Source organism: Epinephelus lanceolatus, chromosome 22 (genome assembly GCF_041903045.1).
Source record: "Epinephelus lanceolatus isolate andai-2023 chromosome 22, ASM4190304v1, whole genome shotgun sequence".
In the NCBI taxonomy this organism is placed as follows: Eukaryota; Metazoa; Chordata; class Actinopteri; order Perciformes; family Serranidae; genus Epinephelus; species Epinephelus lanceolatus.
In genome coordinates this window covers 32,362,501-32,385,000 of record NC_135755.1, presented here as the reverse complement: position 1 = coordinate 32,385,000, position 22,500 = coordinate 32,362,501, and the positions used below count along the sequence as shown (strand labels likewise).

Genomic DNA, 22,500 nt, shown 5'->3' with positions numbered 1-22,500 from the left:
AAATGGCGTGCGTGCATGCTCTTCCATGGCTTACGGCCATACCACCCTGAATACGCCCGATCTCGTCCGATCTCGGAAGCTAAGCAGGGTCGGGCCGGGTCAGTACTTGGATGGGAGACCGCCTGGGAATACCCGGTGCTGTAAGCTTTTTATTCTCACCTTTCATCAGCAGAGGGCGCTGCTCCTCCTTTACTGGAGCCAGCTCCTTGGAAAACAGCACCAGTGGACAAACTCCTTTTTTTCCCTTTTTTTTCCTTTTTTGTTTTTTTTAATTTCTCAATGAGTATATGTGCATCAACTCAAAACTAAATGGCGTGTGGGTCTTGTCATGGTGCTTGTTGAGTGCAGGAAAATGACAGATTACCATTTGCCATCCACCCTTGCTGATGTTTTACCATCTATAAATGGTGTGCGTGCATGCTCTTCCATGGCTTACGGCCATACCACCCTGAATACGCCCGATCTCGTCCGATCTCGGAAGCTAAGCAGGGTCGGGCCGGGTCAGTACTTGGATGGAGACCGCCTGGGAATACCCGGTGCTGTAAGCTTTTTGTTCTCACCTTTCATCAGCAGAGGGCGCTGCTCCTCATTTACTGGAGCCAGCTCCTTGGAAAACAGCACCAGTGGACAAACTCTCTTTTTTTTTTTTTTTTATTTGTCAGTGAGTATATGTGCATCAACTGAAAACTAAATGGCGTGTGGGTCTTGTCATGGCGCTTGTTGAGTGCAGGAAAATGACAGATTACCATTTGCCATCCACCCTTGCTGATGTTTTACCATCTATAAATGGCGTGCGTGCATGCTCTTCCATGGCTTACGGCCATACCACCCTGAATACGCCCGATCTCGTCCGATCTCGGAAGCTAAGCAGGGTCGGGCCGGGTCAGTACTTGGATGGGAGACCGCCTGGGAATACCCGGTGCTGTAAGCTTTTTATTCTCACCTTTCATCAGCAGAGGGCGCTGCTCCTCCTTTACTGGAGCCAGCTCCTTGGAAAACAGCACCAGTGGACAAACTCTCTTTTTTTTTTTTTTTTTTTTTTTAATTTGTCAGTGAGTATATGTGCATTAACTGAAAACTAAATGGCGTGTGGGTCTTGTCATGGCGCTTGTTGAGTGCAGGAAAATGACAGATTACCATTTGCCATCCACCCTTGCTGATGTTTTACCATCTATAAATGGCGTGCGTGCATGCTCTTCCATGGCTTACGGCCATATCACCCTGAATACGCCCGATCTCGTCAGATCTCGGAAGCTAAGCAGGGTCGGGCCGGGTCAGTACTTGGATGGGAGACCGCCTGGGAATACCCGGTGCTGTAAGCTTTTTATTCTCACCTTTCATCAGCAGAGGGCGCTGCTCCTCCTTTACTGGAGCCAGCTCCTTGGAAAACAGCACAAGTGGACAAACTCTCCTTTTTTTCCCTTTTTTTTCCTTTTTTGTTTTTCTTTAATTTCTCAATGAGTATATGTGCATTAACTGAAAAGTAAATGGCGTGTGGGTCTTGTCATGGTGCTTGTTGAGTGCAGGAAAATGACAGATTACCATTTGCCATCCACCCTTGCTGATGTTTTACCATCTATAAATGGCGTGCGTGCATGCTCTTCCATGGCTTACGGCCATACCACCCTGAATACGCCCGATCTCGTCCGATCTCGGAAGCTAAGCAGGGTCGGGCCGGGTCAGTACTTGGATGGGAGACCGCCTGGGAATACCCGGTGCTGTAAGCTTTTTATTCTCAAATTTCATCAGCAGAGGGCGCTGCTCCTCCTTTACTGGAGCCAGCTCCTTGGAAAACAGCACCAGTGGACAAACTCTCTTTTTTTTTTTTTTTTAATTTGTCAGTGAGTATATGTGCATCAACTGAAAACTAAATGGCGTGTGGGTCTTGTCATGGCGCTTGTTGAGTGCAGGAAAATGACAGATTACCATTTGCCATCCACCCTTGCTGATGTTTTACCATCTATAAATGGCGTGCGTGCATGCTCTTCCATGGCTTACGGCCATAACACCCTGAATACGCCCGATCTCGTCCGATCTCGGAAGCTAAGCAGGGTCGGGCCGGGTCAGTACTTGGATGGGAGACCGCCTGGGAATACCCGGTGCTGTAAACTTTTTATTCTCACCTTTCATCAGCAGAGGGCGGTGCTCCTCCTTTACTGGAGCCAGCTCCTTGGAAAACAGCACCAGTGGACAAACTCTCCTTTTTTTCCCTTTTTTTTCCTTTTTTGTTTTTTTTAATTTCTCAATGAGTATATGTGCATTAACTCAAAACTAAATGGCGTGTGGGTCTTGTCATGGTGCTTGTTGAGTGCAGGAAAATGACAGATTACCATTTGCCATCCACCCTTGCTGATGTTTTACCATCTATAAATGGCGTGCGTGCATGCTCTTCCATGGCTTACGGCCATATCACCCTGAATACGCCCGATCTCGTCCGATCTCGGAAGCTAAGCAGGGTCGGGCCGGGTCAGTACTTGGATGGGAGACCGCCTGGGAATACCCGGTGCTGTAAGCTTTTTATTCTCATCTTTCATCAGCAGAGGGCGCTGCTCCTCCTTTACTGGAGCCAGCTCCTTGGAAAACAGCACCAGTGGACAAACTCTCTTTTTTTTTTTTTTTAATTTGTCAGTGAGTTTATGTGCATTAACTGAAAACTAAATGGCGTGTGGGTCTTGTCATGGCGCTTGTTGAGTGCAGGAAAATGACAGATTACCATTTGCCATCCACCCTTGCTGATGTTTTACCATTTATAAATGGCGTGCGTGCATGCTCTTCCATGGCTTACGGCCATACCACCCTGAATACGCCCGATCTCGTCCGATCTCGGAAGCTAAGCAGGGTCGGGCCGGGTCAGTACTTGGATGGGAGACCGCCTGGGAATACCCGGTGCTGTAAGCTTTTTATTCTCACCTTTCATCAGCAGAGGGCGCTGCTCCTCCTTTACTGGAGCCAGCTCCTTGGAAAACAGCACCAGTGGACAAACTCTCTTTTTTTTTTGTTTTAATTTGTCAGTGAGTATATGTGCATTAACTGAAAAGTAAATGGCGTGTGGGTCTTGTCATGGCGCTTGTTGAGTGCAGGAAAATGACAGATTACCATTTGCCATCCACCCTTGCTGATGTTTTACCATCTATAAATGGCGTGCGTGCATGCTCTTCCATGGCTTACGGCCATACCACCCTGAATACGCCCGATCTCGTCCGATCTCGGAAGCTAAGCAGGGTCGGGCCGGGTCAGTACTTGGATGGGAGACCGCCTGGGAATACCCGGTGCTGTAAGCTTTTTATTCTCACCTTTCATCAGCAGAGGGCGCTGCTCCTCCTTTACTGGAGCCAGCTCCTTGGAAAACAGCACCAGTGGACAAACTCCTTTTTTTCCCTTTTTTTTCCTTTTTTGTTTTTTTTAATTTCTCAATGAGTATATGTGCATCAACTCAAAACTAAATGGCGTGTGGGTCTTGTCATGGTGCTTGTTGAGTGCAGGAAAATGACAGATTACCATTTGCCATCCACCCTTGCTGATGTTTTACCATCTATAAATGGTGTGCGTGCATGCTCTTCCATGGCTTACGGCCATACCACCCTGAATACGCCCGATCTCGTCCGATCTCGGAAGCTAAGCAGGGTCGGGCCGGGTCAGTACTTGGATGGAGACCGCCTGGGAATACCCGGTGCTGTAAGCTTTTTGTTCTCACCTTTCATCAGCAGAGGGCGCTGCTCCTCATTTACTGGAGCCAGCTCCTTGGAAAACAGCACCAGTGGACAAACTCTCTTTTTTTTTTTTTTTTATTTGTCAGTGAGTATATGTGCATCAACTGAAAACTAAATGGCGTGTGGGTCTTGTCATGGCGCTTGTTGAGTGCAGGAAAATGACAGATTACCATTTGCCATCCACCCTTGCTGATGTTTTACCATCTATAAATGGCGTGCGTGCATGCTCTTCCATGGCTTACGGCCATACCACCCTGAATACGCCCGATCTCGTCCGATCTCGGAAGCTAAGCAGGGTCGGGCCGGGTCAGTACTTGGATGGGAGACCGCCTGGGAATACCCGGTGCTGTAAGCTTTTTATTCTCACCTTTCATCAGCAGAGGGCGCTGCTCCTCCTTTACTGGAGCCAGCTCCTTGGAAAACAGCACCAGTGGACAAACTCTCTTTTTTTTTTTTTTTTTTTTTTTAATTTGTCAGTGAGTATATGTGCATTAACTGAAAACTAAATGGCGTGTGGGTCTTGTCATGGCGCTTGTTGAGTGCAGGAAAATGACAGATTACCATTTGCCATCCACCCTTGCTGATGTTTTACCATCTATAAATGGCGTGCGTGCATGCTCTTCCATGGCTTACGGCCATATCACCCTGAATACGCCCGATCTCGTCAGATCTCGGAAGCTAAGCAGGGTCGGGCCGGGTCAGTACTTGGATGGGAGACCGCCTGGGAATACCCGGTGCTGTAAGCTTTTTATTCTCACCTTTCATCAGCAGAGGGCGCTGCTCCTCCTTTACTGGAGCCAGCTCCTTGGAAAACAGCACAAGTGGACAAACTCTCCTTTTTTTCCCTTTTTTTTCCTTTTTTGTTTTTCTTTAATTTCTCAATGAGTATATGTGCATTAACTGAAAAGTAAATGGCGTGTGGGTCTTGTCATGGTGCTTGTTGAGTGCAGGAAAATGACAGATTACCATTTGCCATCCACCCTTGCTGATGTTTTACCATCTATAAATGGCGTGCGTGCATGCTCTTCCATGGCTTACGGCCATACCACCCTGAATACGCCCGATCTCGTCCGATCTCGGAAGCTAAGCAGGGTCGGGCCGGGTCAGTACTTGGATGGGAGACCGCCTGGGAATACCCGGTGCTGTAAGCTTTTTATTCTCAAATTTCATCAGCAGAGGGCGCTGCTCCTCCTTTACTGGAGCCAGCTCCTTGGAAAACAGCACCAGTGGACAAACTCTCTTTTTTTTTTTTTTTTAATTTGTCAGTGAGTATATGTGCATCAACTGAAAACTAAATGGCGTGTGGGTCTTGTCATGGCGCTTGTTGAGTGCAGGAAAATGACAGATTACCATTTGCCATCCACCCTTGCTGATGTTTTACCATCTATAAATGGCGTGCGTGCATGCTCTTCCATGGCTTACGGCCATAACACCCTGAATACGCCCGATCTCGTCCGATCTCGGAAGCTAAGCAGGGTCGGGCCGGGTCAGTACTTGGATGGGAGACCGCCTGGGAATACCCGGTGCTGTAAACTTTTTATTCTCACCTTTCATCAGCAGAGGGCGGTGCTCCTCCTTTACTGGAGCCAGCTCCTTGGAAAACAGCACCAGTGGACAAACTCTCCTTTTTTTCCCTTTTTTTTCCTTTTTTGTTTTTTTTAATTTCTCAATGAGTATATGTGCATTAACTCAAAACTAAATGGCGTGTGGGTCTTGTCATGGTGCTTGTTGAGTGCAGGAAAATGACAGATTACCATTTGCCATCCACCCTTGCTGATGTTTTACCATCTATAAATGGCGTGCGTGCATGCTCTTCCATGGCTTACGGCCATATCACCCTGAATACGCCCGATCTCGTCCGATCTCGGAAGCTAAGCAGGGTCGGGCCGGGTCAGTACTTGGATGGGAGACCGCCTGGGAATACCCGGTGCTGTAAGCTTTTTATTCTCATCTTTCATCAGCAGAGGGCGCTGCTCCTCCTTTACTGGAGCCAGCTCCTTGGAAAACAGCACCAGTGGACAAACTCTCTTTTTTTTTTTTTTTAATTTGTCAGTGAGTTTATGTGCATTAACTGAAAACTAAATGGCGTGTGGGTCTTGTCATGGCGCTTGTTGAGTGCAGGAAAATGACAGATTACCATTTGCCATCCACCCTTGCTGATGTTTTACCATTTATAAATGGCGTGCGTGCATGCTCTTCCATGGCTTACGGCCATACCACCCTGAATACGCCCGATCTCGTCCGATCTCGGAAGCTAAGCAGGGTCGGGCCGGGTCAGTACTTGGATGGGAGACCGCCTGGGAATACCCGGTGCTGTAAGCTTTTTATTCTCACCTTTCATCAGCAGAGGGCGCTGCTCCTCCTTTACTGGAGCCAGCTCCTTGGAAAACAGCACCAGTGGACAAACTCTCTTTTTTTTTTGTTTTAATTTGTCAGTGAGTATATGTGCATTAACTGAAAAGTAAATGGCGTGTGGGTCTTGTCATGGCGCTTGTTGAGTGCAGGAAAATGACAGATTACCATTTGCCATCCACCCTTGCTGATGTTTTACCATCTATAAATGGCGTGCGTGCATGCTCTTCCATGGCTTACGGCCATACCACCCTGAATACGCCCGATCTCGTCCGATCTCGGAAGCTAAGCAGGGTCGGGCCGGGTCAGTACTTGGATGGGAGACCGCCTGGGAATACCCGGTGCTGTAAGCTTTTTATTCTCACCTTTCATCAGCAGAGGGCGCTGCTCCTCCTTTACTGGAGCCAGCTCCTTGGAAAACAGCACCAGTGGACAAACTCCTTTTTTTCCCTTTTTTTTCCTTTTTTGTTTTTTTTAATTTCTCAATGAGTATATGTGCATCAACTCAAAACTAAATGGCGTGTGGGTCTTGTCATGGTGCTTGTTGAGTGCAGGAAAATGACAGATTACCATTTGCCATCCACCCTTGCTGATGTTTTACCATCTATAAATGGTGTGCGTGCATGCTCTTCCATGGCTTACGGCCATACCACCCTGAATACGCCCGATCTCGTCCGATCTCGGAAGCTAAGCAGGGTCGGGCCGGGTCAGTACTTGGATGGAGACCGCCTGGGAATACCCGGTGCTGTAAGCTTTTTGTTCTCACCTTTCATCAGCAGAGGGCGCTGCTCCTCATTTACTGGAGCCAGCTCCTTGGAAAACAGCACCAGTGGACAAACTCTCTTTTTTTTTTTTTTTTATTTGTCAGTGAGTATATGTGCATCAACTGAAAACTAAATGGCGTGTGGGTCTTGTCATGGCGCTTGTTGAGTGCAGGAAAATGACAGATTACCATTTGCCATCCACCCTTGCTGATGTTTTACCATCTATAAATGGCGTGCGTGCATGCTCTTCCATGGCTTACGGCCATACCACCCTGAATACGCCCGATCTCGTCCGATCTCGGAAGCTAAGCAGGGTCGGGCCGGGTCAGTACTTGGATGGGAGACCGCCTGGGAATACCCGGTGCTGTAAGCTTTTTATTCTCACCTTTCATCAGCAGAGGGCGCTGCTCCTCCTTTACTGGAGCCAGCTCCTTGGAAAACAGCACCAGTGGACAAACTCTCTTTTTTTTTTTTTTTTTTTTTTTAATTTGTCAGTGAGTATATGTGCATTAACTGAAAACTAAATGGCGTGTGGGTCTTGTCATGGCGCTTGTTGAGTGCAGGAAAATGACAGATTACCATTTGCCATCCACCCTTGCTGATGTTTTACCATCTATAAATGGCGTGCGTGCATGCTCTTCCATGGCTTACGGCCATATCACCCTGAATACGCCCGATCTCGTCAGATCTCGGAAGCTAAGCAGGGTCGGGCCGGGTCAGTACTTGGATGGGAGACCGCCTGGGAATACCCGGTGCTGTAAGCTTTTTATTCTCACCTTTCATCAGCAGAGGGCGCTGCTCCTCCTTTACTGGAGCCAGCTCCTTGGAAAACAGCACAAGTGGACAAACTCTCCTTTTTTTCCCTTTTTTTTCCTTTTTTGTTTTTCTTTAATTTCTCAATGAGTATATGTGCATTAACTGAAAAGTAAATGGCGTGTGGGTCTTGTCATGGTGCTTGTTGAGTGCAGGAAAATGACAGATTACCATTTGCCATCCACCCTTGCTGATGTTTTACCATCTATAAATGGCGTGCGTACATGCTCTTCCATGGCTTACGGCCATACCACCCTGAATACGCCCGATCTCGTCCGATCTCGGAAGCTAAGCAGGGTCGGGCCGGGTCAGTACTTGGATGGGAGACCGCCTGGGAATACCCGGTGCTGTAAGCTTTTTATTCTCAAATTTCATCAGCAGAGGGCGCTGCTCCTCCTTTACTGGAGCCAGCTCCTTGGAAAACAGCACCAGTGGACAAACTCTCTTTTTTTTTGTTTTAATTTGTCAGTGAGTATATGTGCATTAACTGAAAACTAAATGGCGTGTGGGTCTTGTCATGGCGCTTGTTGAGTGCAGGAAAATGACAGATTACCATTTGCCATCCACCCTTGCTGATGTTTTACCATCTATAAATGGCGTGCGTGCATGCTCTTCCATGGCTTACGGCCATACCACCCTGAATACGCCCGATCTCGTCCGATCTCGGAAGCTAAGCAGGGTCGGGCCGGGTCAGTACTTGGATGGGAGACTGCCTGGGAATACCCGGTGCTGTAAGCTTTTTATTCTCACCTTTCATCAGCAGAGGGCGCTGCTCCTCCTTTACTGGAGCCAGCTCCTTGGAAAACAGCACCAGTGGACAAACTCCTTTTTTTCCCTTTTTTTTCCTTTTTTGTTTTTTTTAATTTCTCAATGAGTATATGTGCATCAACTCAAAACTAAATGGCGTGTGGGTCTTGTCATGGTGCTTGTTGAGTGCAGGAAAATGACAGATTACCATTTGCCATCCACCCTTGCTGATGTTTTACCATCTATAAATGGTGTGCGTGCATGCTCTTCCATGGCTTACGGCCATACCACCCTGAATACGCCCGATCTCGTCCGATCTCGGAAGCTAAGCAGGGTCGGGCCGGGTCAGTACTTGGATGGGAGACCGCCTGGGAATACCCGGTGCTGTAAGCTTTTTGTTCTCACCTTTCATCAGCAGAGGGCGCTGCTCCTCCTTTACTGGAGCCAGCTCCTTGGAAAACAGCACCAGTGGACAAACTCTCTTTTTTTTTTTTTTTTATTTGTCAGTGAGTATATGTGCATCAACTGAAAACTAAATGGCGTGTGGGTCTTGTCATGGCGCTTGTTGAGTGCAGGAAAATGACAGATTACCATTTGCCATCCACCCTTGCTGATGTTTTACCATCTATAAATGGCGTGCGTGCATGCTCTTCCATGGCTTACGGCCATACCACCCTGAATACGCCCGATCTCGTCCGATCTCGGAAGCTAAGCAGGGTCGGGCCGGGTCAGTACTTGGATGGGAGACCGCCTGGGAATACCCGGTGCTGTAAGCTTTTTATTCTCACCTTTCATCAGCAGAGGGCGCTGCTCCTCCTTTACTGGAGCCAGCTCCTTGGAAAACAGCACCAGTGGACAAACTCTCTTTTTTTTTTGTTTTAATTTGTCAGTGAGTATATGTGCATTAACTGAAAACTAAATGGCGTGTGGGTCTTGTCATGGCACTTGTTGAGTGCAGGAAAATGACAGATTACCATTTGCCATCCACCCTTGCTGATGTTTTACCATCTATAAATGGCGTGCGTGCATGCTCTTCCACGGCTTACGGCCATACCACCCTGAATACGCCCGATCTCGTCCGATCTCGGAAGCTAAGCAGGGTCGGGCCGGGTCAGTACTTGGATGGGAGACCGCCTGGGAATACCCGGTGCTGTAAGCTTTTTATTCTCACCTTTCATCAGCAGAGGGCGCTGCTCCTCCTTTACTGGAGCCAGCTCCTTGGAAAACAGCACCAGTGGACAAACTCTCTTTTTTTTTTTTTTTAATTTGTCAGTGAGTATATGTGCATTAACTGAAAACTAAATGGCGTGTGGGTCTTGTCATGGCGCTTGTTGAGTGCAGGAAAATGACAGATTACCATTTGCCATCCACCCTTGCTGATGTTTTACCATCTATAAATGGCGTGCGTGCATGCTCTTCCATGGCTTACGGCCATACCACCCTGAATATGCCCGATCTCGTGCGATCTCGGAAGCTAAGCAGGGTCGGGCCGGGTCAGTACTTGGATGGGAGACCGCCTGGGAATACCCGGTGCTGTAAGCTTTTTATTCTCACCTTTCATCAGCAGAGGGCGCTGCTCCTCCTTTACTGGAGCCAGCTCCTTGGAAAACAGCACATGTGGACAAACTCTCCTTTATTTCCCTTTTTTTTCCTTTTTTGTTTTTCTTTAATTTCTCAATGAGTATATGTGCATTAACTGAAAAGTAAATGGCGTGTGGGTCTTGTCATGGTGCTTGTTGAGTGCAGGAAAATGACAGATTACCATTTGCCATCCACCCTTGCTGATGTTTTACCATCTATAAATGGCGTGCGTGCATGCTCTTCCATGGCTTACGGCCATACCACCCTGAATACGCCCGATCTCGTCCGATCTCGGAAGCTAAGCAGGGTCGGGCCGGGTCAGTACTTGGATGGGAGACCGCCTGGGAATACCCGGTGCTGTAAGCTTTTTATTCTCACCTTTCATCAGCAGAGGGCGCTGCTCCTCCTTTACTGGAGCCAGCTCCTTGGAAAACAGCACCAGTGGACAAACTCTCCTTTTTTTCCCTTTTTTTTCCTTTTTTGTTTTTTTTAATTTCTCAATGAGTATATGTGCATTAACTCAAAACTAAATGGCGTGTGGGTCTTGTCATGGTGCTTGTTGAGTGCAGGAAAATGACAGATTACCATTTGCCATCCACCCTTGCTGATGTTTTACCATCTATAAATGTCGTGCGTGCATGCTCTTCCATGGCTTACGGCCATACCACCCTGAATACGCCCGATCTTGTCCGATCTCGGAAGCTAAGCAGGGTCGGGCCGGGTCAGTACTTGGATGGGAGACCGCCTGGGAATACCCGGTGCTGTAAGCTTTTTGTTCTCACCTTTCATCAGCAGAGGGCGCTGCTCCTCCTTTACTGGAGCCAGCTCCTTGGAAAACAGCACAAGTGGACAAACTCTCCTTTTTTTCCCTTTTTTTTCCTTTTTTGTTTTTCTTTAATTTCTCAATGAGTATATGTGCATTAACTGAAAAGTAAATGGCGTGTGGGTCTTGTCATGGTGCTTGTTGTGTGCAGGAAAATGACAGATTACCATTTGCCATCCACCCTTGCTGATGTTTTACCATCTATAAATGGCGTGCGTGCATGCTCTTCCATGGCTTACGGCCATACCACCCTGAATACGCCCGATCTCGTCCGATCTCGGAAGCTAAGCAGGGTCGGGCCGGGTCAGTACTTGGATGGGAGACCGCCTGGGAATACCCGGTGCTGTAAGCTTTTTATTCTCAAATTTCATCAGCAGAGGGCGCTGCTCCTCCTTTACTGGAGCCAGCTCCTTGGAAAACAGCACCAGTGGACAAACTCTCTTTTTTTTTTGTTTTAATTTGTCAGTGAGTATATGTGCATTAACTGAAAAGTAAATGGCGTGTGGGTCTTGTCATGGTGCTTGTTGAGTGCAGGAAAATGACAGATTACCATTTGCCATCCACCCTTGCTGATGTTTTACCATCTATAAATGGCGTGCGTGCATGCTCTTCCATGGCTTACGGCCATACCACCCTGAATACGCCCGATCTCCTCCGATCTCGGAAGCTAAGCAGGGTCGGGCCGGGTCAGTACTTGGATGGGAGACTGCCTGGGAATACCCGGTGCTGTAAGCTTTTTATTCTCACCTTTCATCAGCAGAGGGCGCTGCTCCTCCTTTACTGGAGCCAGCTCCTTGGAAAACAGCACCAGTTGACAAACTCTCTTTTTTTTTTTTTTTTATTTGTCAGTGAGTATATGTGCATCAACTGAAAACTAAATGGCGTGTGGGTCTTGTCATGGCGCTTGTTGAGTGCAGGAAAATGACAGATTACCATTTGCCATCCACCCTTGCTGATGTTTTACCATCTATAAATGGCGTGCGTGCATGCTCTTCCATGGCTTACGGCCATACCACCCTGAATACGCCCGATCTCGTCCGATCTCGGAAGCTAAGCAGGGTCGGGCCGGGTCAGTACTTGGATGGGAGACCGCCTGGGAATACCCGGTGCTGTAAGCTTTTTATTCTCACCTTTCATCAGCAGAGGGCGCTGCTCCTCCTTTACTGGAGCCAGCTCCTTGGAAAACAGCACAAGTGGACAAACTCTGCTTTTTTACCCTTTTTTTTCCTTTTTTGTTTTTTTTTAATTTCTCAATGAGTATATGTGCCTTAACTGAAAAGTAAATGGCGTGTGGGTCTTGTCATGGTGCTTGTTGAGTGCAGGAAAATGACAGATTACCATTTGCCATCCACCCTTGCTGATGTTTTACCATCTATAAATGGCGTGCGTGCATGCTCTTCCATGGCTTACGGCCATACCACCCTGAATACGCCCGATCTCGTCAGATCTCGGAAGCTAAGCAGGGTCGGGCCGGGTCAGTACTTGGATGGGTGACCGCCTGGGAATACCCGGTGCTGTAAGCTTTTTATTCTCACCTTTCATCAGCAGAGGGCGCTGCTCCTCCTTTACTGGAGCCAGCTCCTTGGAAAACAGCACCAGTGGACAAACTCTCTTTTTTTTTTTTTTTTAATTTGTCAGTGAGTATATGTGCATCAACTGAAAACTAAATGGCGTGTGGGTCTTGTCATGGCGCTTGTTGAGTGCAGGAAAATGACAGATTACCATTTGCCATCCACCCTTGCTGATGTTTTACCATCTATAAATGGCGTGCGTGCATGCTCTTCCATGGCTTACGGCCATACCACCCTGAATACGCCCGATCTCGTCCGATCTCGGAAGCTAAGCAGGGTCGGGCCGGGTCAGTACTTGGATGGGAGACCGCCTGGGAATACCCGGTGCTGTAAACTTTTTATTCTCACCTTTCATCAGCAGAGGGCGGTGCTCCTCCTTTACTGGAGCCAGCTCCTTGGAAAACAGCACCAGTGGACAAACTCTCCTTTTTTTCCCTTTTTTTTCCTTTTTTGTTTTTTTTAATTTCTCAATGAGTATATGTGCATTAACTCAAAAGTAAATGGCGTGTGGGTCTTGTCATGGTGCTTGTTGAGTGCAGGAAAATGACAGATTACCATTTGCCATCCACCCTTGCTGATGTTTTACCATCTATAAATGGCGTGCGTGCATGCTCTTCCATGGCTTACGGCCATATCACCCTGAATACGCCCGATCTCGTCCGATCTCGGAAGCTAAGCAGGGTCGGGCCGGGTCAGTACTTGGATGGGAGACCGCCTGGGAATACCCGGTGCTGTAAGCTTTTTATTCTCATCTTTCATCAGCAGAGGGCGCTGCTCCTCCTTTACTGGAGCCAGCTCCTTGGAAAACAGCACCAGTGGACAAACTCTCTTTTTTTTTTTTTTTAATTTGTCAGTGAGTTTATGTGCATTAACTGAAAACTAAATGGCGTGTGGGTCTTGTCATGGCGCTTGTTGAGTGCAGGAAAATGACAGATTACCATTTGCCATCCACCCTTGCTGATGTTTTACCATCTATAAATGGCGTGCGTGCATGCTCTTCCATGGCTTACGGCCATACCACCCTGAATACGCCCGATCTCGTCCGATCTCGGAAGCTAAGCAGGGTCGGGCCGGGTCAGTACTTGGATGGGAGACCGCCTGGGAATACCCGGTGCTGTAAGCTTTTTATTCTCACCTTTCATCAGCAGAGGGCGCTGCTCCTCCTTTACTGGAGCCAGCTCCTTGGAAAACAGCACCAGTGGACAAACTCTCTTTTTTTTTTGTTTTAATTTGTCAGTGAGTATATGTGCATTAACTGAAAAGTAAATGGCGTGTGGGTCTTGTCATGGCGCTTGTTGAGTGCAGGAAAATGACAGATTACCATTTGCCATCCACCCTTGCTGATGTTTTACCATCTATAAATGGCGTGCGTGCATGCTCTTCCATGGCTTACGGCCATACCACCCTGAATACGCCCGATCTCGTCCGATCTCGGAAGCTAAGCAGGGTCGGGCCGGGTCAGTACTTGGATGGGAGACCGCCTGGGAATACCCGGTGCTGTAAGCTTTTTATTCTCACCTTTCATCAGCAGAGGGCGCTGCTCCTCCTTTACTGGAGCCAGCTCCTTGGAAAACAGCACCAGTGGACAAACTCCTTTTTTTCCCTTTTTTTTACTTTTTTTTTTTTTTTAATTTCTCAATGAGTATATGTGCATCAACTCAAAACTAAATGGCGTGTGGGTCTTGTCATGGTGCTTGTTGAGTGCAGGAAAATGACAGATTACCATTTGCCATCCACCCTTGCTGATGTTTTACCATCTATAAATGGTGTGCGTGCATGCTCTTCCATGGCTTACGGCCATACCACCCTGAATACGCCCGATCTCGTCCGATCTCGGAAGCTAAGCAGGGTCGGGCCGGGTCAGTACTTGGATGGAGACCGCCTGGGAATACCCGGTGCTGTAAGCTTTTTGTTCTCACCTTTCATCAGCAGAGGGCGCTGCTCCTCATTTACTGGAGCCAGCTCCTTGGAAAACAGCACCAGTGGACAAACTCTCTTTTTTTTTTTTTTTATTTGTCAGTGAGTATATGTGCATCAACTGAAAACTAAATGGCGTGTGGGTCTTGTCATGGCGCTTGTTGAGTGCAGGAAAATGACAGATTACCATTTGCCATCCACCCTTGCTGATGTTTTACCATCTATAAATGGCGTGCGTGCATGCTCTTCCATGGCTTACGGCCATACCACCCTGAATACGCCCGATCTCGTCCGATCTCGGAAGCTAAGCAGGGTCGGGCCGGGTCAGTACTTGGATGGGAGACCGCCTGGGAATACCCGGTGCTGTAAGCTTTTTATTCTCACCTTTCATCAGCAGAGGGCGCTGCTCCTCCTTTACTGGAGCCAGCTCCTTGGAAAACAGCACCAGTGGACAAACTCTCTTTTTTTTTTTTTTTAATTTGTCAGTGAGTATATGTGCATCAACTGAAAACTAAATGGCGTGTGGGTCTTGTCATGGCGCTTGTTGAGTGCAGGAAAATGACAGATTACCATTTGCCATCCACCCTTGCTGATGTTTTACCATCTATAAATGGCGTGCGTGCATGCTCTTCCATGGCTTACGGCCATACCACCCTGAATACGCCCGATCTCGTCCGATCTCGGAAGCTAAGCAGGGTCGGGCCGGGTCAGTACTTGGATGGGAGACCGCCTGGGAATACCCGGTGCTGTAAGCTTTTTATTCTCACCTTTCATCAGCAGAGGGCGCTGCTCCTCCTTTACTGGAGCCAGCTCCTTGGAAAACAGCACCAGTGGACAAACTCTCTTTTTTTTTTGTTTTAATTTGTCAGTGAGTATATGTGCATTAACTGAAAACTAAATGGCGTGTGGGTCTTGTCATGGCACTTGTTGAGTGCAGGAAAATGACAGATTACCATTTGCCATCCACCCTTGCTGATGTTTTACCATCTATAAATGGCGTGCGTGCATGCTCTTCCACGGCTTACGGCCATACCACCCTGAATACGCCCGATCTCGTCCGATCTCGGAAGCTAAGCAGGGTCGGGCCGGGTCAGTACTTGGATGGGAGACCGCCTGGGAATACCCGGTGCTGTAAGCTTTTTATTCTCACCTTTCATCAGCAGAGGGCGCTGCTCCTCCTTTACTGGAGCCAGCTCCTTGGAAAACAGCACCAGTGGACAAACTCTCTTTTTTTTTGTTTTAATTTGTCAGTGAGTATATGTGCATTAACTGAAAACTAAATGGCGTGTGGGTCTTGTCATGGCGCTTGTTGAGTGCAGGAAAATGACAGATTACCATTTGCCATCCACCCTTGCTGATGTTTTACCATCTATAAATGGCGTGCGTGCATGCTCTTCCATGGCTTACGGCCATACCACCCTGAATACGCCCGATCTCGTCCGATCTCGGAAGCTAAGCAGGGTCGGGCCGGGTCAGTACTTGGATGGGAGACTGCCTGGGAATACCCGGTGCTGTAAGCTTTTTATTCTCACCTTTCATCAGCAGAGGGCGCTGCTCCTCCTTTACTGGAGCCAGCTCCTTGGAAAACAGCACCAGTGGACAAACTCCTTTTTTTCCCTTTTTTTTCCTTTTTTGTTTTTTTTAATTTCTCAATGAGTATATGTGCATCAACTCAAAACTAAATGGCGTGTGGGTCTTGTCATGGTGCTTGTTGAGTGCAGGAAAATGACAGATTACCATTTGCCATCCACCCTTGCTGATGTTTTACCATCTATAAATGGTGTGCGTGCATGCTCTTCCATGGCTTACGGCCATACCACCCTGAATACGCCCGATCTCGTCCGATCTCGGAAGCTAAGCAGGGTCGGGCCGGGTCAGTACTTGGATGGGAGACCGCCTGGGAATACCCGGTGCTGTAAGCTTTTTGTTCTCACCTTTCATCAGCAGAGGGCGCTGCTCCTCCTTTACTGGAGCCAGCTCCTTGGAAAACAGCACCAGTGGACAAACTCTCTTTTTTTTTTTTTTTATTTGTCAGTGAGTATATGTGCATCAACTGAAAACTAAATGGCGTGTGGGTCTTGTCATGGCGCTTGTTGAGTGCAGGAAAATGACAGATTACCATTTGCCATCCACCCTTGCTGATGTTTTACCATCTATAAATGGCGTGCGTGCATGCTCTTCCATGGCTTACGGCCATACCACCCTGAATACGCCCGATCTCGTCCGATCTCGGAAGCTAAGCAGGGTCGGGCCGGGTCAGTACTTGGATGGGAGACCGCCTGGGAATACCCGGTGCTGTAAGCTTTTTATTCTCACCTTTCATCAGCAGAGGGCGCTGCTCCTCCTTTACTGGAGCCAGCTCCTTGGAAAACAGCACCAGTGGACAAACTCTCTTTTTTTTTTGTTTTAATTTGTCAGTGAGTATATGTGCATTAACTGAAAACTAAATGGCGTGTGGGTCTTGTCATGGCACTTGTTGAGTGCAGGAAAATGACAGATTACCATTTGCCATCCACCCTTGCTGATGTTTTACCATCTATAAATGGCGTGCGTGCATGCTCTTCCACGGCTTACGGCCATACCACCCTGAATACGCCCGATCTCGTCCGATCTCGGAAGCTAAGCAGGGTCGGGCCGGGTCAGTACTTGGATGGGAGACCGCCTGGGAATACCCGGTGCTGTAAGCTTTTTATTCTCACCTTTCATCAGCAGAGGGCGCTGCTCCTCCTTTACTGGAGCCAGCTCCTTGGAAAACAGCACCAGTGGACAAACTCTCTTTTTTTTTTTTTTTAATTTGTCAGTGAGTATATGTGCATTAACTGAAAACTAAATGGCGTGTGGGTCTTGTCATGGCGCTTGTTGAGTGCAGGAAAATGACAGATTACCATTTGCCATCCACCCTTGCTGATGTTTTACCATCTATAAATGGCGTGCGTGCATGCTCTTCCATGGCTTACGGCCATACCACCCTGAATATGCCCGATCTCGTGCGATCTCGGAAGCTAAGCAGGGTCGGGCCGGGTCAGTACTTGGATGGGAGACCGCCTGGGAATACCCGGTGCTGTAAGCTTTTTATTCTCACCTTTCATCAGCAGAGGGCGCTGCTCCTCCTTTACTGGAGCCAGCTCCTTGGAAAACAGCACATGTGGACAAACTCTCCTTTATTTCCCTTTTTTTTCCTTTTTTGTTTTTCTTTAATTTCTCAATGAGTATATGTGCATTAACTGAAAAGTAAATGGCGTGTGGGTCTTGTCATGGTGCTTGTTGAGTGCAGGAAAATGACAGATTACCATTTGCCATCCACCCTTGCTGATGTTTTACCATCTATAAATGGCGTGCGTGCATGCTCTTCCATGGCTTACGGCCATACCACCCTGAATACGCCCGATCTCGTCCGATCTCGGAAGCTAAGCAGGGTCGGGCCGGGTCAGTACTTGGATGGGAGACCGCCTGGGAATACCCGGTGCTGTAAGCTTTTTATTCTCACCTTTCATCAGCAGAGGGCGCTGCTCCTCCTTTACTGGAGCCAGCTCCTTGGAAAACAGCACCAGTGGACAAACTCTCCTTTTTTTCCCTTTTTTTTCCTTTTTTGTTTTTTTTAATTTCTCAATGAGTATATGTGCATTAACTCAAAACTAAATGGCGTGTGGGTCTTGTCATGGTGCTTGTTGAGTGCAGGAAAATGACAGATTACCATTTGCCATCCACCCTTGCTGATGTTTTACCATCTATAAATGTCGTGCGTGCATGCTCTTCCATGGCTTACGGCCATACCACCCTGAATACGCCCGATCTTGTCCGATCTCGGAAGCTAAGCAGGGTCGGGCCGGGTCAGTACTTGGATGGGAGACCGCCTGGGAATACCCGGTGCTGTAAGCTTTTTGTTCTCACCTTTCATCAGCAGAGGGCGCTGCTCCTCCTTTACTGGAGCCAGCTCCTTGGAAAACAGCACAAGTGGACAAACTCTCCTTTTTTTCCCTTTTTTTTCCTTTTTTGTTTTTCTTTAATTTCTCAATGAGTATATGTGCATTAACTGAAAAGTAAATGGCGTGTGGGTCTTGTCATGGTGCTTGTTGTGTGCAGGAAAATGACAGATTACCATTTGCCATCCACCCTTGCTGATGTTTTACCATCTATAAATGGCGTGCGTGCATGCTCTTCCATGGCTTACGGCCATACCACCCTGAATACGCCCGATCTCGTCCGATCTCGGAAGCTAAGCAGGGTCGGGCCGGGTCAGTACTTGGATGGGAGACCGCCTGGGAATACCCGGTGCTGTAAGCTTTTTATTCTCAAATTTCATCAGCAGAGGGCGCTGCTCCTCCTTTACTGGAGCCAGCTCCTTGGAAAACAGCACCAGTGGACAAACTCTCTTTTTTTTTTGTTTTAATTTGTCAGTGAGTATATGTGCATTAACTGAAAAGTAAATGGCTTGTGGGTCTTGTCATGGTGCTTGTTGAGTGCAGGAAAATGACAGATTACCATTTGCCATCCACCCTTGCTGATGTTTTACCATCTATAAATGGCGTGCGTGCATGCTCTTCCATGGCTTACGGCCATACCACCCTGAATACGCCCGATCTCCTCCGATCTCGGAAGCTAAGCAGGGTCGGGCCGGGTCAGTACTTGGATGGGAGACTGCCTGGGAATACCCGGTGCTGTAAGCTTTTTATTCTCACCTTTCATCAGCAGAGGGCGCTGCTCCTCCTTTACTGGAGCCAGCTCCTTGGAAAACAGCACCAGTTGACAAACTCTCTTTTTTTTTTTTTTTTATTTGTCAGTGAGTATATGTGCATCAACTGAAAACTAAATGGCGTGTGGGTCTTGTCATGGCGCTTGTTGAGTGCAGGAAAATGACAGATTACCATTTGCCATCCACCCTTGCTGATGTTTTACCATCTATAAATGGCGTGCGTGCATGCTCTTCCATGGCTTACGGCCATACCACCCTGAATACGCCCGATCTCGTCCGATCTCGGAAGCTAAGCAGGGTCGGGCCGGGTCAGTACTTGGATGGGAGACCGCCTGGGAATACCCGGTGCTGTAAGCTTTTTATTCTCACCTTTCATCAGCAGAGGGCGCTGCTCCTCCTTTACTGGAGCCAGCTCCTTGGAAAACAGCACAAGTGGACAAACTCTGCTTTTTTACCCTTTTTTTTCCTTTTTTGTTTTTTTTTAATTTCTCAATGAGTATATGTGCCTTAACTGAAAAGTAAATGGCGTGTGGGTCTTGTCATGGTGCTTGTTGAGTGCAGGAAAATGACAGATTACCATTTGCCATCCACCCTTGCTGATGTTTTACCATCTATAAATGGCGTGCGTGCATGCTCTTCCATGGCTTACGGCCATACCACCCTGAATACGCCCGATCTCGTCAGATCTCGGAAGCTAAGCAGGGTCGGGCCGGGTCAGTACTTGGATGGGTGACCGCCTGGGAATACCCGGTGCTGTAAGCTTTTTATTCTCACCTTTCATCAGCAGAGGGCGCTGCTCCTCCTTTACTGGAGCCAGCTCCTTGGAAAACAGCACCAGTGGACAAACTCTCTTTTTTTTTTTTTTTTAATTTGTCAGTGAGTATATGTGCATCAACTGAAAACTAAATGGCGTGTGGGTCTTGTCATGGCGCTTGTTGAGTGCAGGAAAATGACAGATTACCATTTGCCATCCACCCTTGCTGATGTTTTACCATCTATAAATGGCGTGCGTGCATGCTCTTCCATGGCTTACGGCCATACCACCCTGAATACGCCCGATCTCGTCCGATCTCGGAAGCTAAGCAGGGTCGGGCCGGGTCAGTACTTGGATGGGAGACCGCCTGGGAATACCCGGTGCTGTAAACTTTTTATTCTCACCTTTCATCAGCAGAGGGCGGTGCTCCTCCTTTACTGGAGCCAGCTCCTTGGAAAACAGCACCAGTGGACAAACTCTCCTTTTTTTCCCTTTTTTTTCCTTTTTTGTTTTTTTTAATTTCTCAATGAGTATATGTGCATTAACTCAAAAGTAAATGGCGTGTGGGTCTTGTCATGGTGCTTGTTGAGTGCAGGAAAATGACAGATTACCATTTGCCATCCACCCTTGCTGATGTTTTACCATCTATAAATGGCGTGCGTGCATGCTCTTCCATGGCTTACGGCCATATCACCCTGAATACGCCCGATCTCGTCCGATCTCGGAAGCTAAGCAGGGTCGGGCCGGGTCAGTACTTGGATGGGAGACCGCCTGGGAATACCCGGTGCTGTAAGCTTTTTATTCTCATCTTTCATCAGCAGAGGGCGCTGCTCCTCCTTTACTGGAGCCAGCTCCTTGGAAAACAGCACCAGTGGACAAACTCTCTTTTTTTTTTTTTTAATTTGTCAGTGAGTTTATGTGCATTAACTGAAAACTAAATGGCGTGTGGGTCTTGTCATGGCGCTTGTTGAGTGCAGGAAAATGACAGATTACCATTTGCCATCCACCCTTGCTGATGTTTTACCATCTATAAATGGCGTGCGTGCATGCTCTTCCATGGCTTACGGCCATACCACCCTGAATACGCCCGATCTCGTCCGATCTCGGAAGCTAAGCAGGGTCGGGCCGGGTCAGTACTTGGATGGGAGACCGCCTGGGAATACCCGGTGCTGTAAGCTTTTTATTCTCACCTTTCATCAGCAGAGGGCGCTGCTCCTCCTTTACTGGAGCCAGCTCCTTGGAAAACAGCACCAGTGGACAAACTCTCTTTTTTTTTTGTTTTAATTTGTCAGTGAGTATATGTGCATTAACTGAAAAGTAAATGGCGTGTGGGTCTTGTCATGGCGCTTGTTGAGTGCAGGAAAATGACAGATTACCATTTGCCATCCACCCTTGCTGATGTTTTACCATCTATAAATGGCGTGCGTGCATGCTCTTCCATGGCTTACGGCCATACCACCCTGAATACGCCCGATCTCGTCCGATCTCGGAAGCTAAGCAGGGTCGGGCCGGGTCAGTACTTGGATGGGAGACCGCCTGGGAATACCCGGTGCTGTAAGCTTTTTATTCTCACCTTTCATCAGCAGAGGGCGCTGCTCCTCCTTTACTGGAGCCAGCTCCTTGGAAAACAGCACCAGTGGACAAACTCCTTTTTTTCCCTTTTTTTTACTTTTTTTTTTTTTTTAATTTCTCAATGAGTATATGTGCATCAACTCAAAACTAAATGGCGTGTGGGTCTTGTCATGGTGCTTGTTGAGTGCAGGAAAATGACAGATTACCATTTGCCATCCACCCTTGCTGATGTTTTACCATCTATAAATGGTGTGCGTGCATGCTCTTCCATGGCTTACGGCCATACCACCCTGAATACGCCCGATCTCGTCCGATCTCGGAAGCTAAGCAGGGTCGGGCCGGGTCAGTACTTGGATGGAGACCGCCTGGGAATACCCGGTGCTGTAAGCTTTTTGTTCTCACCTTTCATCAGCAGAGGGCGCTGCTCCTCATTTACTGGAGCCAGCTCCTTGGAAAACAGCACCAGTGGACAAACTCTCTTTTTTTTTTTTTTTTATTTGTCAGTGAGTATATGTGCATCAACTGAAAACTAAATGGCGTGTGGGTCTTGTCATGGCGCTTGTTGAGTGCAGGAAAATGACAGATTACCATTTGCCATCCACCCTTGCTGATGTTTTACCATCTATAAATGGCGTGCGTGCATGCTCTTCCATGGCTTACGGCCATACCACCCTGAATACGCCCGATCTCGTCCGATCTCGGAAGCTAAGCAGGGTCGGGCCGGGTCAGTACTTGGATGGGAGACCGCCTGGGAATACCCGGTGCTGTAAGCTTTTTATTCTCACCTTTCATCAGCAGAGGGCGCTGCTCCTCCTTTACTGGAGCCAGCTCCTTGGAAAACAGCACCAGTGGACAAACTCTCTTTTTTTTTTTTTTTTTTTTTTTTAATTTGTCAGTGAGTATATGTGCATTAACTGAAAACTAAATGGCGTGTGGGTCTTGTCATGGCGCTTGTTGAGTGCAGGAAAATGACAGATTACCATTTGCCATCCACCCTTGCTGATGTTTTACCATCTATAAATGGCGTGCGTGCATGCTCTTCCATGGCTTACGGCCATATCACCCTGAATACGCCCGATCTCGTCAGATCTCGGAAGCTAAGCAGGGTCGGGCCGGGTCAGTACTTGGATGGGAGACCGCCTGGGAATACCCGGTGCTGTAAGCTTTTTATTCTCACCTTTCATCAGCAGAGGGCGCTGCTCC

General features: G+C 47.9%; 58 non-coding genes across 58 annotated transcripts; all 58 read left to right on the top strand.

The window, feature by feature from the left end:
- The first annotated feature begins 28 nt into the window (after positions 1-28).
- On the top strand, positions 29-147 carry LOC144460543 (5S ribosomal RNA). The gene has a single exon (XR_013489261.1). It is a non-coding gene; the product is annotated as a 5S ribosomal RNA (ribosomal RNA).
- Positions 148-430: 283 nt separating this feature from the next.
- LOC144461198 (5S ribosomal RNA) lies at positions 431-548 on the top strand. Its single transcript, XR_013489917.1, has one exon. It is a non-coding gene; the product is annotated as a 5S ribosomal RNA (ribosomal RNA).
- Positions 549-812: 264 nt separating this feature from the next.
- LOC144460542 (5S ribosomal RNA) lies at positions 813-931 on the top strand. The gene has a single exon (XR_013489260.1). It is a non-coding gene; the product is annotated as a 5S ribosomal RNA (ribosomal RNA).
- Positions 932-1,203: 272 nt separating this feature from the next.
- Positions 1,204-1,322, top strand: LOC144461024 (5S ribosomal RNA). The gene has a single exon (XR_013489743.1). It is a non-coding gene; the product is annotated as a 5S ribosomal RNA (ribosomal RNA).
- A 286-nt stretch (positions 1,323-1,608) lies between these two features.
- On the top strand, positions 1,609-1,727 carry LOC144460541 (5S ribosomal RNA). The gene has a single exon (XR_013489259.1). It is a non-coding gene; the product is annotated as a 5S ribosomal RNA (ribosomal RNA).
- A 265-nt stretch (positions 1,728-1,992) lies between these two features.
- LOC144461244 (5S ribosomal RNA) lies at positions 1,993-2,111 on the top strand. The gene has a single exon (XR_013489963.1). It is a non-coding gene; the product is annotated as a 5S ribosomal RNA (ribosomal RNA).
- Positions 2,112-2,396: 285 nt separating this feature from the next.
- LOC144460948 (5S ribosomal RNA) lies at positions 2,397-2,515 on the top strand. The gene has a single exon (XR_013489667.1). It is a non-coding gene; the product is annotated as a 5S ribosomal RNA (ribosomal RNA).
- A 264-nt stretch (positions 2,516-2,779) lies between these two features.
- Positions 2,780-2,898, top strand: LOC144460539 (5S ribosomal RNA). The gene has a single exon (XR_013489257.1). It is a non-coding gene; the product is annotated as a 5S ribosomal RNA (ribosomal RNA).
- Positions 2,899-3,162: 264 nt separating this feature from the next.
- Positions 3,163-3,281, top strand: LOC144460538 (5S ribosomal RNA). Its single transcript, XR_013489256.1, has one exon. It is a non-coding gene; the product is annotated as a 5S ribosomal RNA (ribosomal RNA).
- Positions 3,282-3,564: 283 nt separating this feature from the next.
- Positions 3,565-3,682, top strand: LOC144461196 (5S ribosomal RNA). Its single transcript, XR_013489915.1, has one exon. It is a non-coding gene; the product is annotated as a 5S ribosomal RNA (ribosomal RNA).
- A 264-nt stretch (positions 3,683-3,946) lies between these two features.
- Positions 3,947-4,065, top strand: LOC144460537 (5S ribosomal RNA). Its single transcript, XR_013489255.1, has one exon. It is a non-coding gene; the product is annotated as a 5S ribosomal RNA (ribosomal RNA).
- A 272-nt stretch (positions 4,066-4,337) lies between these two features.
- On the top strand, positions 4,338-4,456 carry LOC144461023 (5S ribosomal RNA). The gene has a single exon (XR_013489742.1). It is a non-coding gene; the product is annotated as a 5S ribosomal RNA (ribosomal RNA).
- Positions 4,457-4,742: 286 nt separating this feature from the next.
- LOC144460536 (5S ribosomal RNA) lies at positions 4,743-4,861 on the top strand. The gene has a single exon (XR_013489254.1). It is a non-coding gene; the product is annotated as a 5S ribosomal RNA (ribosomal RNA).
- A 265-nt stretch (positions 4,862-5,126) lies between these two features.
- LOC144461243 (5S ribosomal RNA) lies at positions 5,127-5,245 on the top strand. The gene has a single exon (XR_013489962.1). It is a non-coding gene; the product is annotated as a 5S ribosomal RNA (ribosomal RNA).
- A 285-nt stretch (positions 5,246-5,530) lies between these two features.
- On the top strand, positions 5,531-5,649 carry LOC144460947 (5S ribosomal RNA). The gene has a single exon (XR_013489666.1). It is a non-coding gene; the product is annotated as a 5S ribosomal RNA (ribosomal RNA).
- A 264-nt stretch (positions 5,650-5,913) lies between these two features.
- LOC144460535 (5S ribosomal RNA) lies at positions 5,914-6,032 on the top strand. The gene has a single exon (XR_013489253.1). It is a non-coding gene; the product is annotated as a 5S ribosomal RNA (ribosomal RNA).
- Positions 6,033-6,296: 264 nt separating this feature from the next.
- On the top strand, positions 6,297-6,415 carry LOC144460534 (5S ribosomal RNA). Its single transcript, XR_013489252.1, has one exon. It is a non-coding gene; the product is annotated as a 5S ribosomal RNA (ribosomal RNA).
- Positions 6,416-6,698: 283 nt separating this feature from the next.
- On the top strand, positions 6,699-6,816 carry LOC144461195 (5S ribosomal RNA). The gene has a single exon (XR_013489914.1). It is a non-coding gene; the product is annotated as a 5S ribosomal RNA (ribosomal RNA).
- A 264-nt stretch (positions 6,817-7,080) lies between these two features.
- Positions 7,081-7,199, top strand: LOC144460533 (5S ribosomal RNA). Its single transcript, XR_013489251.1, has one exon. It is a non-coding gene; the product is annotated as a 5S ribosomal RNA (ribosomal RNA).
- Positions 7,200-7,471: 272 nt separating this feature from the next.
- LOC144461022 (5S ribosomal RNA) lies at positions 7,472-7,590 on the top strand. The gene has a single exon (XR_013489741.1). It is a non-coding gene; the product is annotated as a 5S ribosomal RNA (ribosomal RNA).
- A 286-nt stretch (positions 7,591-7,876) lies between these two features.
- LOC144460532 (5S ribosomal RNA) lies at positions 7,877-7,995 on the top strand. The gene has a single exon (XR_013489250.1). It is a non-coding gene; the product is annotated as a 5S ribosomal RNA (ribosomal RNA).
- A 263-nt stretch (positions 7,996-8,258) lies between these two features.
- Positions 8,259-8,377, top strand: LOC144460982 (5S ribosomal RNA). The gene has a single exon (XR_013489701.1). It is a non-coding gene; the product is annotated as a 5S ribosomal RNA (ribosomal RNA).
- A 283-nt stretch (positions 8,378-8,660) lies between these two features.
- On the top strand, positions 8,661-8,779 carry LOC144460531 (5S ribosomal RNA). The gene has a single exon (XR_013489249.1). It is a non-coding gene; the product is annotated as a 5S ribosomal RNA (ribosomal RNA).
- Positions 8,780-9,043: 264 nt separating this feature from the next.
- On the top strand, positions 9,044-9,162 carry LOC144460530 (5S ribosomal RNA). Its single transcript, XR_013489248.1, has one exon. It is a non-coding gene; the product is annotated as a 5S ribosomal RNA (ribosomal RNA).
- A 264-nt stretch (positions 9,163-9,426) lies between these two features.
- Positions 9,427-9,545, top strand: LOC144460528 (5S ribosomal RNA). Its single transcript, XR_013489246.1, has one exon. It is a non-coding gene; the product is annotated as a 5S ribosomal RNA (ribosomal RNA).
- A 264-nt stretch (positions 9,546-9,809) lies between these two features.
- Positions 9,810-9,928, top strand: LOC144461095 (5S ribosomal RNA). The gene has a single exon (XR_013489814.1). It is a non-coding gene; the product is annotated as a 5S ribosomal RNA (ribosomal RNA).
- Positions 9,929-10,214: 286 nt separating this feature from the next.
- On the top strand, positions 10,215-10,333 carry LOC144460527 (5S ribosomal RNA). The gene has a single exon (XR_013489245.1). It is a non-coding gene; the product is annotated as a 5S ribosomal RNA (ribosomal RNA).
- Positions 10,334-10,618: 285 nt separating this feature from the next.
- On the top strand, positions 10,619-10,737 carry LOC144461066 (5S ribosomal RNA). The gene has a single exon (XR_013489785.1). It is a non-coding gene; the product is annotated as a 5S ribosomal RNA (ribosomal RNA).
- Positions 10,738-11,023: 286 nt separating this feature from the next.
- LOC144460526 (5S ribosomal RNA) lies at positions 11,024-11,142 on the top strand. Its single transcript, XR_013489244.1, has one exon. It is a non-coding gene; the product is annotated as a 5S ribosomal RNA (ribosomal RNA).
- A 264-nt stretch (positions 11,143-11,406) lies between these two features.
- Positions 11,407-11,525, top strand: LOC144461146 (5S ribosomal RNA). The gene has a single exon (XR_013489865.1). It is a non-coding gene; the product is annotated as a 5S ribosomal RNA (ribosomal RNA).
- A 264-nt stretch (positions 11,526-11,789) lies between these two features.
- On the top strand, positions 11,790-11,908 carry LOC144460525 (5S ribosomal RNA). Its single transcript, XR_013489243.1, has one exon. It is a non-coding gene; the product is annotated as a 5S ribosomal RNA (ribosomal RNA).
- A 286-nt stretch (positions 11,909-12,194) lies between these two features.
- Positions 12,195-12,313, top strand: LOC144460908 (5S ribosomal RNA). Its single transcript, XR_013489627.1, has one exon. It is a non-coding gene; the product is annotated as a 5S ribosomal RNA (ribosomal RNA).
- A 265-nt stretch (positions 12,314-12,578) lies between these two features.
- LOC144460992 (5S ribosomal RNA) lies at positions 12,579-12,697 on the top strand. The gene has a single exon (XR_013489711.1). It is a non-coding gene; the product is annotated as a 5S ribosomal RNA (ribosomal RNA).
- A 285-nt stretch (positions 12,698-12,982) lies between these two features.
- Positions 12,983-13,101, top strand: LOC144460946 (5S ribosomal RNA). The gene has a single exon (XR_013489665.1). It is a non-coding gene; the product is annotated as a 5S ribosomal RNA (ribosomal RNA).
- Positions 13,102-13,365: 264 nt separating this feature from the next.
- Positions 13,366-13,484, top strand: LOC144460524 (5S ribosomal RNA). The gene has a single exon (XR_013489242.1). It is a non-coding gene; the product is annotated as a 5S ribosomal RNA (ribosomal RNA).
- A 264-nt stretch (positions 13,485-13,748) lies between these two features.
- On the top strand, positions 13,749-13,867 carry LOC144460523 (5S ribosomal RNA). The gene has a single exon (XR_013489241.1). It is a non-coding gene; the product is annotated as a 5S ribosomal RNA (ribosomal RNA).
- Positions 13,868-14,150: 283 nt separating this feature from the next.
- Positions 14,151-14,268, top strand: LOC144461194 (5S ribosomal RNA). The gene has a single exon (XR_013489913.1). It is a non-coding gene; the product is annotated as a 5S ribosomal RNA (ribosomal RNA).
- A 263-nt stretch (positions 14,269-14,531) lies between these two features.
- LOC144460522 (5S ribosomal RNA) lies at positions 14,532-14,650 on the top strand. The gene has a single exon (XR_013489240.1). It is a non-coding gene; the product is annotated as a 5S ribosomal RNA (ribosomal RNA).
- Positions 14,651-14,914: 264 nt separating this feature from the next.
- On the top strand, positions 14,915-15,033 carry LOC144460521 (5S ribosomal RNA). The gene has a single exon (XR_013489239.1). It is a non-coding gene; the product is annotated as a 5S ribosomal RNA (ribosomal RNA).
- Positions 15,034-15,297: 264 nt separating this feature from the next.
- LOC144460520 (5S ribosomal RNA) lies at positions 15,298-15,416 on the top strand. The gene has a single exon (XR_013489238.1). It is a non-coding gene; the product is annotated as a 5S ribosomal RNA (ribosomal RNA).
- Positions 15,417-15,679: 263 nt separating this feature from the next.
- Positions 15,680-15,798, top strand: LOC144460981 (5S ribosomal RNA). The gene has a single exon (XR_013489700.1). It is a non-coding gene; the product is annotated as a 5S ribosomal RNA (ribosomal RNA).
- A 283-nt stretch (positions 15,799-16,081) lies between these two features.
- LOC144460519 (5S ribosomal RNA) lies at positions 16,082-16,200 on the top strand. The gene has a single exon (XR_013489237.1). It is a non-coding gene; the product is annotated as a 5S ribosomal RNA (ribosomal RNA).
- Positions 16,201-16,463: 263 nt separating this feature from the next.
- On the top strand, positions 16,464-16,582 carry LOC144460517 (5S ribosomal RNA). Its single transcript, XR_013489235.1, has one exon. It is a non-coding gene; the product is annotated as a 5S ribosomal RNA (ribosomal RNA).
- Positions 16,583-16,846: 264 nt separating this feature from the next.
- LOC144460516 (5S ribosomal RNA) lies at positions 16,847-16,965 on the top strand. The gene has a single exon (XR_013489234.1). It is a non-coding gene; the product is annotated as a 5S ribosomal RNA (ribosomal RNA).
- A 264-nt stretch (positions 16,966-17,229) lies between these two features.
- On the top strand, positions 17,230-17,348 carry LOC144461094 (5S ribosomal RNA). Its single transcript, XR_013489813.1, has one exon. It is a non-coding gene; the product is annotated as a 5S ribosomal RNA (ribosomal RNA).
- A 286-nt stretch (positions 17,349-17,634) lies between these two features.
- On the top strand, positions 17,635-17,753 carry LOC144460515 (5S ribosomal RNA). Its single transcript, XR_013489233.1, has one exon. It is a non-coding gene; the product is annotated as a 5S ribosomal RNA (ribosomal RNA).
- Positions 17,754-18,038: 285 nt separating this feature from the next.
- Positions 18,039-18,157, top strand: LOC144461065 (5S ribosomal RNA). The gene has a single exon (XR_013489784.1). It is a non-coding gene; the product is annotated as a 5S ribosomal RNA (ribosomal RNA).
- A 286-nt stretch (positions 18,158-18,443) lies between these two features.
- On the top strand, positions 18,444-18,562 carry LOC144460514 (5S ribosomal RNA). Its single transcript, XR_013489232.1, has one exon. It is a non-coding gene; the product is annotated as a 5S ribosomal RNA (ribosomal RNA).
- Positions 18,563-18,826: 264 nt separating this feature from the next.
- Positions 18,827-18,945, top strand: LOC144461145 (5S ribosomal RNA). Its single transcript, XR_013489864.1, has one exon. It is a non-coding gene; the product is annotated as a 5S ribosomal RNA (ribosomal RNA).
- Positions 18,946-19,209: 264 nt separating this feature from the next.
- LOC144460513 (5S ribosomal RNA) lies at positions 19,210-19,328 on the top strand. The gene has a single exon (XR_013489231.1). It is a non-coding gene; the product is annotated as a 5S ribosomal RNA (ribosomal RNA).
- Positions 19,329-19,614: 286 nt separating this feature from the next.
- Positions 19,615-19,733, top strand: LOC144460896 (5S ribosomal RNA). Its single transcript, XR_013489615.1, has one exon. It is a non-coding gene; the product is annotated as a 5S ribosomal RNA (ribosomal RNA).
- A 265-nt stretch (positions 19,734-19,998) lies between these two features.
- LOC144460991 (5S ribosomal RNA) lies at positions 19,999-20,117 on the top strand. The gene has a single exon (XR_013489710.1). It is a non-coding gene; the product is annotated as a 5S ribosomal RNA (ribosomal RNA).
- Positions 20,118-20,402: 285 nt separating this feature from the next.
- Positions 20,403-20,521, top strand: LOC144460945 (5S ribosomal RNA). Its single transcript, XR_013489664.1, has one exon. It is a non-coding gene; the product is annotated as a 5S ribosomal RNA (ribosomal RNA).
- A 263-nt stretch (positions 20,522-20,784) lies between these two features.
- On the top strand, positions 20,785-20,903 carry LOC144460512 (5S ribosomal RNA). The gene has a single exon (XR_013489230.1). It is a non-coding gene; the product is annotated as a 5S ribosomal RNA (ribosomal RNA).
- Positions 20,904-21,167: 264 nt separating this feature from the next.
- LOC144460511 (5S ribosomal RNA) lies at positions 21,168-21,286 on the top strand. Its single transcript, XR_013489229.1, has one exon. It is a non-coding gene; the product is annotated as a 5S ribosomal RNA (ribosomal RNA).
- A 283-nt stretch (positions 21,287-21,569) lies between these two features.
- On the top strand, positions 21,570-21,687 carry LOC144461193 (5S ribosomal RNA). Its single transcript, XR_013489912.1, has one exon. It is a non-coding gene; the product is annotated as a 5S ribosomal RNA (ribosomal RNA).
- A 264-nt stretch (positions 21,688-21,951) lies between these two features.
- LOC144460510 (5S ribosomal RNA) lies at positions 21,952-22,070 on the top strand. The gene has a single exon (XR_013489228.1). It is a non-coding gene; the product is annotated as a 5S ribosomal RNA (ribosomal RNA).
- Positions 22,071-22,343: 273 nt separating this feature from the next.
- On the top strand, positions 22,344-22,462 carry LOC144461021 (5S ribosomal RNA). Its single transcript, XR_013489740.1, has one exon. It is a non-coding gene; the product is annotated as a 5S ribosomal RNA (ribosomal RNA).
- The last annotated feature ends 38 nt before the right edge of the window (positions 22,463-22,500 follow it).